The 10,499-nt window shown below is 44.1% G+C and overlaps 1 non-coding gene across 1 annotated transcript; it reads right to left on the bottom strand.

Moving 5' to 3' along the window:
- Nucleotides 1-8,617: 8,617 nt before the first annotated feature.
- On the bottom strand, nucleotides 8,618-8,689 carry Trnat-ugu (transfer RNA threonine (anticodon UGU)). The gene has a single exon. It is a non-coding gene; the product is annotated as a tRNA-Thr (tRNA).
- Between the last annotated feature and the right edge of the window lie 1,810 nt (nucleotides 8,690-10,499).

Raw genomic sequence — 10,499 nt, 5'->3', positions numbered from 1 at the left:
CAAGCACAGAAAGATGGTTGCAGTGCAAAGTGCAAGACATGCCAATACAGGTGCCATATGTTGAGAATAAATTTCATAAATGGAATAAACAGGCGATATTATGAAATACCGCACAGAACAGTAAAGCGGCAGGAGACAGCATTAGCATTAAAGAGGAAAACAACGCTCGTCCTTTGAAGCCTAACCTTTCTTGTTAAGTGGTAGTTTCGGGCTGCATAGCAAACAAGGAATGAAGGCTGCTCACTGCAGTTGTCAGCCAACCACGCTCTCTCCTTGTCCTGCGGTTGTTACTGCACTACGCAATACAGCAGTAAATCCCGTAGTACTTGACTACGGACGGCATCACCTGAAAAAAAAAAAAACTAAGTATTGGTTATGTCTTCTCTCCCGCCTTCGCACAATTTTTTACTTACGCACTTCAGATCGCCCTTTCGCGAAAAGCGTCACGTGCAATTGTCACAGCTACAAAAAACAAATCTTCGGTGCCATGCATGCGCTACTAAAGGCAGGAGTGTTCATTCAGAATACGTTGTAGCCACAGCTTACAAACATTCTTCTCAATTCGCAAGTTCTCTCTAATTGCGCTCCTAACAAAGGCTTCAAGCAATCGGCGCACGCCACCAATAACGATCCTAAGCATAACTGCATTCTTTCACGCAATTGCACACACGTGTATTGAATTCAGACTACGTATACCGGCGTGTGCCGACTCACTTTCTCGCGCCAAGAAACGATTTTCCCGTAAACGTGCTGCGCAGCATTCCAAATTGCTCTTTCTTACATAATGTGAAGCAATCAACGAACACCATGCGCGAAGTGAAGAACACAAAAAAGCTCTGTGCGCCGAACAGCACAATGCGACAAATGTCAACTTACGGCTGAAGTGACAAATACATAAGCAATTTGCAAAGTAATGAAGAGAAAAAATAACGTAATGAATGCCTTCTTACCAATCAGCATCCAAGCAGATAGACGTTCTGGCAGACGAACCCAACAAAGACCACGCAGACGTTGTCGCACATCTTTTGTAGCGTCGCCTTGCCTGATCCCACCGTGGCCGATATTTTGTAGCGATGCGTTATGCTTTATTCTATATACTATAGTCTTATCATCCACCGCTCACGGCTGGCTGATCCCGTTGATAACGTCTACGTCTACAGCCACATAGACAAGTAGACGTATAGCGGACTATAAAAGTTACTACAGTAGATAACTAGTATACGCGCGTTCCTTTGGAGAAAGCGAGTGTTGTATTGCCTTCTAGCGGGCGGCATGAAGCTGCGTAGCTCGGTCGCTTTTAGGTTGGAGTGGCCACTCTTGTAATGCGTACGTTACTCTATGCCACGCGGCCAACACGGATCTTCGACTATCATCTGCATCAGCTTACCGGCACATGCGCCTACCCGTCTGCTGTAGAGCGCCACCCAGAGTCTGCACCGTCCGCAGCTATATATGCGTTCCACAAGGGACCCCCTGTCACTGGGCATGGTGGCACCGTCTACATGTGGTTCACAAATTGCCCGTTCACAAATTTCCCGTGCAACGCCGCCTCATCGGATCGCCGTTGTCGCATGCGTTCGATATCTCGAGTTAGCTCGGCGTCGTGGTAAGCAGCATCCACCCGCCATTGGCGCTTGCGTTCCACGAGAAACACAAAAATGTAACCAATAATTGAAAAACGCTTCAATACAGCGTCGGCATTAACCCACTGCTAAACACCCGGGCCGCAGGTTTCAGCTTCGATGGTTAACTATCTGTACGGAGTGTTTGGGCGGTGTTTCTTATTTGCCTTTAGTGTCCCTTTAAAGTGACTAGTCATTCCATGATTCTTTCGCAAAGACTCGCTTTACGCTTGAAAAACAAAACTGCTGCCCGACTTTACCGCAGATTTTGAAAGGGCAGCCGAGCGTAGTTATTTATTTGTGTTCTCGATGGCGAACGTTGGCACCCGGAAATCATACGTAACCCGATCGTGTGAACGAGGTTCTACTGTCGACAGCTAGCCAGCATGAGCAGAGTTTAAGGACAAAGTCGAGAGACCGTTAGCCTGAAAATCTCTCCAACTAGAGCAGCGACTTCTGCATGTGACTTGGCCAAAGGGAACATTTGCTATTGAGTGCGGTATTGAGATTAGGACAGAATATGTAGTGTTACGCTGAACCTCTTTCAAATATTAATTCAACAAATTACGAGATTTTACGTGCCAGAACCACGATCCGATTTCGAGACATGCCATAGTGGTACACGGCAGAATAATTTTCGACATTTGAATATGCTTAACGTGCAAGTAAATCTAGGTACACCAGAGTTCTTGCATTTCTCTCCTATCGAAACGCGGCATCCAAAGCTGGGATAGAGTCCAGGACGTCGAGCTCACTATGGCAACGCAATAGTCACTAAGCTACTGCGGTGGGGCACCTTTAACTATAGAGCGCGTCGGAGGGCTACGAGAATGTCCGCGTGAGGAAGAGAACAACAGGCTAGCAGGATATATATAAAGAGGATGTACGTCCAGACAATTTTCTTGGAGACTTCAGCGATAATGCGAGCACAGGAAGAAGAAAAGTGCGCCTAAGAAAATTTGCTTCAATTTCAGGTGCTACCTTGCTCGGTAACTACTGACCCTTTATATATCTATGTTGCTGTAATTCATTTGCATTTGCCTCTACCTAACATAACTCCTCACCCTTTTACCTATAGTAGAAACTACGCGCGCTTGCTCTATGATTCATACTCCTTTCTTCGGGTCTCGTATCACTGCGCCGATAATGTACTGTATCATTGATTGTTGCGCGGTTCTTACTTCCTAATTATTCGAGTTGGCTTGTCGGGGCAGTAAGTATGAAATAGCAAATAAATATATTGTGTTTTTTTATTCGACAGAACCAATCTACAGCCACGCCACCGCAGCTATGAATCCACCACTCGTGACGTCATAGCTGTGCAATTTAGAGCTAAGCGGCACTCTTCGGTCTGCGCGGAACCGACGCTATGGAGCGGCTTTGGCGCATTTGCTCTAACATGAAGCGCCGCGGGAACGGTTGAGTGGTCTTCGAAAACTTTAGGCTGAAGTTAGTGCAGTCCCAGAACCTCAAACGGAAGCGGCTGCCATGAGGCTATAAGAAAAGCTGTAGGAAATAGTGTGAACATATCCGGCCACAGAACATTCTTTAAAATGGCAGAAGTCTTTTGCACGTTGCAGATTTCACTGTTCTTTGGAGCAATAACTGATGCAATGCTTATACAAGCTGAATATATTCTAAATGTATTATGTTTGCTAAATTAAATGAGCAAAGAGCGCCTAAGAGAGTCAAATTTTTCTTTGTGTTTTTTACGGTAGCAGAACAGACACATTTCCACTAAAAAGAGCCTAAAGATTGCGTAACTATTTTATCATAAAAAAAATTCGGGTGTGTTATGAGGAAATAAATTTGTATATTTATTTGCAATTACGTAGGCATTCCAAATTACAAAGCACAGTATTTAAACCGGCAAACTGATAGCCGCTGATAAGCCCGACGTCTCCTGAAAAGGCTTCTTGTGAATCACTGGTGTTTGAGAGAAACGATGAAACGAGAGCAAAGTAGGTGTTTTTTTTATTTTGCCTGAAAATAAATTTTTGTCATAGCAAGCGTTTCTTTCGGTGAGTGCAGAGTCTAGAAAAACTGCGCGGGAGGACAGACGTGATAACGCTAGGCTACGACGTTTCCGCCTTACTTCCTGTTTTTTTCTGTGCTACAACACCTTCGCTACAAGCTATTCCTACTTCCGCATTATAAATGAGGCCGGACAAAACAAACCAATAAACTGCTCCCAGTAGAAAAACAGAGGAGGAAGAAAAAGCTTTACTGCGTGACCCAGTTCAGTAGAGAGCGCAGAGATGATTACAGGCGCTTACAGTTGCTCGCTGAGTGTGCAGGAGAACCCCGGGGCCCGCTATTTACGCGCACTTGTTCAAGTCTTGATTGCCGGCGCACTTCTTTTCAGAGAGGAAGCCTGACCATGCTGATTATATGTCCTCGGTGCGACGAGATTCGCCTGCGTGCTAATTAGAGGCATTGAAGCAAGGTTCCCGCTTTAGTATCAATCGAATTTTCGTGCAAGCTCGTCTTATACAGCGCTCCTTTCAGAAAGCTGTTCTAACCTGCAGCTACGGAGTTTGTAAGTGTACTAAGCACACGCAGAAAAATGTGCTGGAGGAACCTCACCAATGCTTGCATATATGCCATAATTAAATTTTTCCTTGGCAAGTGCGCATTCATCACACGAACGCCGGGCGTGTTTTCATGTAAACAGCATTAACAAAAGTGCCTATTTACTTCTGGTGATACATTTATTCTCAAAATTTCTCAGACTTTCACAGCAAATAAATACGAACCTTGCATCGTACCTAGTTTATAGTGTTAGTCTACTAAATCATTTGTGGAAGACGCGAAGAAACGTGAAAAATCTCTAATGACTTTTCACAGAAACTCCCATGCTCACAATGAAAAGCGTACTGCACAAGCTATTTCCAATTTGATCGTTAGTCTCCGCATGTACATGTTGACCACATTTTGCCTTTTATAAGGTACGCAAACACTGAACTGGTTGGAGTTTCAATTAGCGGAAATTGAACTTAATGGGTTGCAGTGGAGTGAGGACTCAGCGACATTAGTGGAATAGGAGAATTACAGCCCCTGCAGGGTTTTGGAGGTTACGGTTTCGGAACACGCATTTATGTTTCAAAATGCAATTGCTGGCGATTTTACCTTGAAACGAAATCTTTTTCTCAAATGTTTATCTCTATTTACCTAATTATTTGCGTACGTGGGTATTGAACGTCAAGCTATAAACGTGAATGTATCAAACAAAGATAAGGAAAAGAAAACAAAGCTGAGAAAAATAAAAAAGTGGTCGCAGTTTCACCTGAAAGGCGAAGCATCAATTGCGATAGCAAATTTGTAGAGAGCTATACGGAGTAATGATAATAGCTTGATCAGCTGTATAAACTTGGACATGCAGCAGCACCGGCAACACGCAGAACTAATGTCGACGCTGTCGCCGTTTTGCCAGCGTTCACACAAAATGCGTGCGGCGTTGCTGACGGTTGCCGGAGCCTCTGATATAAATAGGCACTGGGTGCCGCAGCTAAACGTCACCTCCCTTTCCTCCCTTTCCTCCCCCCCCCCCGGCCTTTCGCGCGTCGGAAGAAGGCGCGTTTGCTCTACATATATGGTGATTGTAAAGGAGGAAAGAGACGCCTACTTCTGCAGCCCTTAAGGAAGCACGGCGGAGAACGCGCGTTTGTTCTCCGCCGTGGGTTCACTCCCCGTGAAAGAGCGCGTCCCTCGCGCCCTTTCACTCGCACATACAGCGTTCGGCGGCGCGCGGCGACGATTTCATCTCCATTGACGTCACACGGAACCTCACGGCGACGGCGACGGCAGAAATCTGCTTTGGAGTGTCCATATAATTGCTATCGCAATAATAAAGCGCACGCACAAAGTACATTTATTATGCGTTCCAGACGTGATGCAGCCGCATGCATAACTATTACCACACGGAAACCTTCGGTGTGCAGTGCAATATTTCTGTGGAATATTCCATGTGGATTTCGCCAAAGTACTGCGTTATACACATGAATTCCCTGTAAGTTCCATTTAACTTGGGAAATATTTGTACGGAAAACATTTGAATTATCAGACTGCATAAGGAACAGTTAGAAGTGTAACTGCGAAGTTGGATAATCAAATGTGATGCATAAGTTGCACGTTACTTTACGGCGATAGAGTGCTTCCTCCTGAAAGGCATTCTTCAGTGCACTGCTTTGTGCGTACAAACATAGTTGTAGGCTTGTGTCTAAGTCGTGATTCACAAGATCACGGCTTAATCAAGAATAAAAACTAACCAATTTTAGTAACAATTGAATTCGTGGCAGCCTGGTTTCTATCATATTGCTTCTTTAAACTCTTTCGTTACCGCTAAAATGGGCTCACTTTCGGTGGTTTTATGTTTCAACGTTTTATTTCGGGACACACTTCTCTCCACGTATACCACGATGCTTAATATTAGGTGAGAGAGACAGAAGAAAGGAGAAATGCTTGGAAGTTACCAAGAAGAGAAAATTTGGTATGCCACCCCACACTGACGAACGGGAGAGAGGGTAGGGAGAAATACAGGAAAGTACAGAGAGAGAGAGAGAGAGGTGGACAGGGAGCAGAGACGCGCGATCGCACCTGTAACTCTCACCGCGGACTGTCTCAGCACAATATCACTTGTAACTTGCAACGTGTAACTTGTATCGCTGGCACATTAGCACCAAGTGATTCTTCGTACGCTTATGCCGATCTGTTGTCTATATAAATTGCCAGGGTCTTTGTCGTCCTCATCTGCGATCATAGGCGTATCTACCGCGGGGGGGGGGGGGGGGGGGGGGGGGTGCAGGAAGGAGGCACGTTGCCCTCCAGTGTCACAAGAGGGAGGGGGCAAAGTATGCAATTCGCCCCCCTCCCCCCGCTCTACTGAAAGAGGGCACTTTCAGCTGCACGCTGGCAAGTCCAAAAAACGATAACTGCAGCGAAATTTCTTTCTTCACAGGGTGGCCCCATAATGAATGCTGTTCTTTACTACGTGTCCCCTGCTTGGGCAGCGAGGATTGGCTTTCTTGCCTCCTCGTGACGCGCTGTAGCAGGCGACGCGCGGGATGCACCCTTGCGGAGAAGGCCCGGCGCTGGACAGTTCTCACCGTAAAAAATTTCCGCTAGCTCATCATGCCCAGTTTTTTGGCACCGCCTAACCGTATTTTAAAACACAATCGGATTGCTATATTTAACCTGCGGGCTAGGAAATGGAGAGTTCCGGATAAAGTATTATGATCAGCGGTGCCCAATGATTGGTGTGCCTTTTACGGCGTGAAATCGACGGGTTATCAAATGCAAGAACTATTGAATCTCCGTCCAGAGGTAGTCTACATAGTGTTACAGTCTCAGTATCTTATCAGAATCAAAAATCTAATCAAACCATTTACAGGTATGAATGTCGAATTTCATTGTCTAATCACGACTTATTGTAGATGTTTTCGTGAAAATGAGCTTGGTCGAACGTGCAGAGCCATTTCAATACCAATAGTACACTGACTTTTTCGGAAGGCATACGTCACTTCTGGCTTTGTCGATTTCATTTTCAGGCTATTTCTAAATAAGAGTTACACTAGCACTTCTTCTCTGGCAGAAGCATATATGTTTTTCAAGTTTTGAAGAAATTAAGGCTACTTTTTGGTGATGTGTAGCGAAAACTTGAACTGTGTAGGTTGCTTATGTGCTCGAAAAGCAGTTACTGAATAGTGGCTTTCTCCCAATTTCTATGCCCTATACACGGCATTTGGTTATTTACCCCCGGTATCCTTGGTAAACTATACGTGACACGGTGTTTGTATTTATTCGAAGTATGAAGCAATGTTCTGGGTGACGAGCGATATATGTTTATTCTGTGTAGGTTCATTACAGCCTTTTTATAAAGTTACTCATTGAAGTGTTCCAGGGTGTCACACTACCGCTAGTCGAAATCTTTCGCAGACTCCTGAAACAAGGGCACGAGATGCGGACTTGAAATTCCGGGACAATAGGGAGAATTCTAAGCGCAACGCGTTGCGTATATATATATATATATATATATATATATATATATATATATATATACTCATTTTTTCTTCTGCTTTCATGCATCGTAAAATATGCGCCGTTTGTTCCTCCAGTGTCCTCGGTGAGCTAAAGAAGGCATCTTGTTTATATCCGGGGAAAATTAGGGGCATGCTATGGGCAATATGTAGGCAATGTTCCAAATGAGTGGGTTCATAGTTACAACTACAACTGAGGTCGAATTTGGTGTGGGCCTGGCTGTCTGGGTCCAGTGTAAATAGCCTGTAAATAGCCTCTTTCGCCTGTGTCCTTCCACATGTAACAATATATATATATATATATATATATATATATATATATATATAATGAACCAGAAGAAAGGGAACCGAGGGGTCCGATTTTTATTAATCATATCATAAGAAGCCAACAAACATTGACACCAAGAACAACATAGGGGAAATTACTTGCACACACTAATTGAATTAAAGAAATGATAAATTAATGGAAAAATAACACGAATGAAAAGACAACTGTCTGCAGGTGGGGAACGAACCCACGTCTTCGCATTACGCGTGCGATGCTCTCACCATGGAGCTACCGCGGAACCGTTTTCCCATCTGCTTTCTGGCGTATTTATGTTTTACAACTAGAACTAACTCTGGGAGTGTTAGCCAGCGCCACCACTCACAAGCCTAGGGGCGGATGTGGAACATCCTTTCTGCCGCAGGCGTCACGAGCACGTGATCTTTTTGGGTGATGGCAACTGGTCAATAAACCCACATATGCTCCCTGAAGGCATCAATGTTGCCGGATTCGAGCCCTCGTTATGTAATGAACGAGAAGAAAGGGAACCGAGGGGCCAGATTTTTGTTAATCATATCATGAGAAGCCAACAAACATTGACACCAAGAACAACATAGGGGAAATTACTTGCACACACTAATTGAATTAAAGAAATGATGAATTAATGGAAAATGAAAACGGATGAAAAAACAACTGTCCGCAGGTGGGGAACGAACCCACGTCTTCGCATTACACGTGCGATGCTCTCACCATTGAGCTACCGCGGAACCGTTTTCCCATCAGCTTTCTGGGGTATTTGTGTTTTACAACTACAACTAACTCCGGGAGTGTTAGCCACCGCCACCACTCACAAGCCTAGGGACGGATGTGGAACATCCTTTTTGCTGCAGGCGTCACGAGCGCGTGATCTTTTTGGGTGATGGCAACTGGTCAAAACGGTTCCGCGGTAGCTAAATGGTGAGAGCATTGCACGCGTAATGCGAAGACGTGGGTTCGTTCCCCACCTGCGGACAGTTGTTTTTTCATCTGTTTTCATTTTCCATTATTTTTATTTCTTTAATTCAATCAGTGTGTGCAAGTAATTTCCCCTATGTTGTTCTTGGTGTCAATGTTTGTTGGCTTCTTATGATATGATTATATATATATACATGTATATATATATATATATATATATATATATATATATAGTGGATCAGAGAGGCCGTGTAATGCGTAAGATGGATAACCCGTGGACCATTAGAGTTACGGAATGGGTACCAAGAGAGGGGAAGCGCAGTCGAGGACGGCCGAAAATTTGGTGTTGTGATAAAGTTAGGAAATCTGCAGGCGCAAGTTGGAATGAGCTAGCGCAAGACAGGGGTAATTGGAGATCGCAGGGCCTTCGTTCTGCACTGGACATAAATATAGGCGGATGATATATATATATATATATATATATATATATATATATATATAGGGTGTCTCAGCTATCCCGCAGTACGATCTAAAAACCGAGGAACGGCGTTAGGCGAAGCAAACCTAGTGTGTATTGTTTCCATTACAGTGGAGTAGCCGCCAGTAATTTTTACGTTACTAAGATTTCATTGGCTAATTGTGATTCATTATCTAACTCGGGAAGTACTGTCCTAATTATCAAAGTGTCAGTGAGAAAATCGTAGAGCAACATGAAAAACTCCTAATACAGCTATCTGTTGCTCAATACGTGCTACATAAATGTGTTTTTCGGAATGTGAAAGGAGCCCGCGAATACACGCAGAACTTCCGTGCGACTCGTCGATCGAGGCACTTTGCATGTATTCGCGGGCATGTTAATTAGCTAAATAGCAATTAGGTAATAAAATATCAGTAACAAAAAAATTACTGGCGGCTACTACATTGCACTGGAAACAATACGCATTAGGTTTGCTTCGCGTAACGCCGTTCCTCTTTTTTTAAATCGTGCTGCATGATAGCTGGGACACCCTGTATATAGAAGAAAGGGTACCGAGGGGCCCGATTATTATAATCATATCATAAGAAACCAACAAACATGATACCAAGGACAACATAGGGAAAATTACTTGTATTTACTATTTCAATGAAAGAAATGATAAAAAATAATTAAAATGTAAATGGATGAAAAAAACAACTGTCCACAGGTGGGGAACGATACCGCGTCCTCGCATTACGGGTGCGATGCTCTTACCATTGAGCAAACGCATAGCCATTTCCCATCCATTTTCTGGGGTATTTATGTTTTACAACTAGAACTAAACTAACCCTGGTAGTGTTTAGCCAGCGCCACCACTCAGAAACCATGGTGGCGGATGTGGGACATCCTTTCTGCCGCAGGCGTCACGAGCACGTGATCTTTTTGGGTCATGGCAACTGGTCAATAAACCCGCATATGCTACCTGAAGGCATCTGTGTTGCCGGATTCGAGCCCTCGTTATGTAATGAAGGAGAAGCAAGGGAACCGAGGGGCCCGATTATTATTAATCATATCATAAGAAGCCAACTAACAATGACACCAAGGAAAACATAGGGGAAATTAGTTGTACTTACTAATTCAATTAAGGAAATGATAAATTAATGGAA

Source organism: Dermacentor silvarum, chromosome 4 (genome assembly GCF_013339745.2).
Source record: "Dermacentor silvarum isolate Dsil-2018 chromosome 4, BIME_Dsil_1.4, whole genome shotgun sequence".
In the NCBI taxonomy this organism is placed as follows: domain Eukaryota; kingdom Metazoa; phylum Arthropoda; class Arachnida; order Ixodida; family Ixodidae; genus Dermacentor; species Dermacentor silvarum.
Note: the sequence above shows the minus strand (reverse complement) of the source record. Positions and strands in the feature narration are given on the sequence as shown.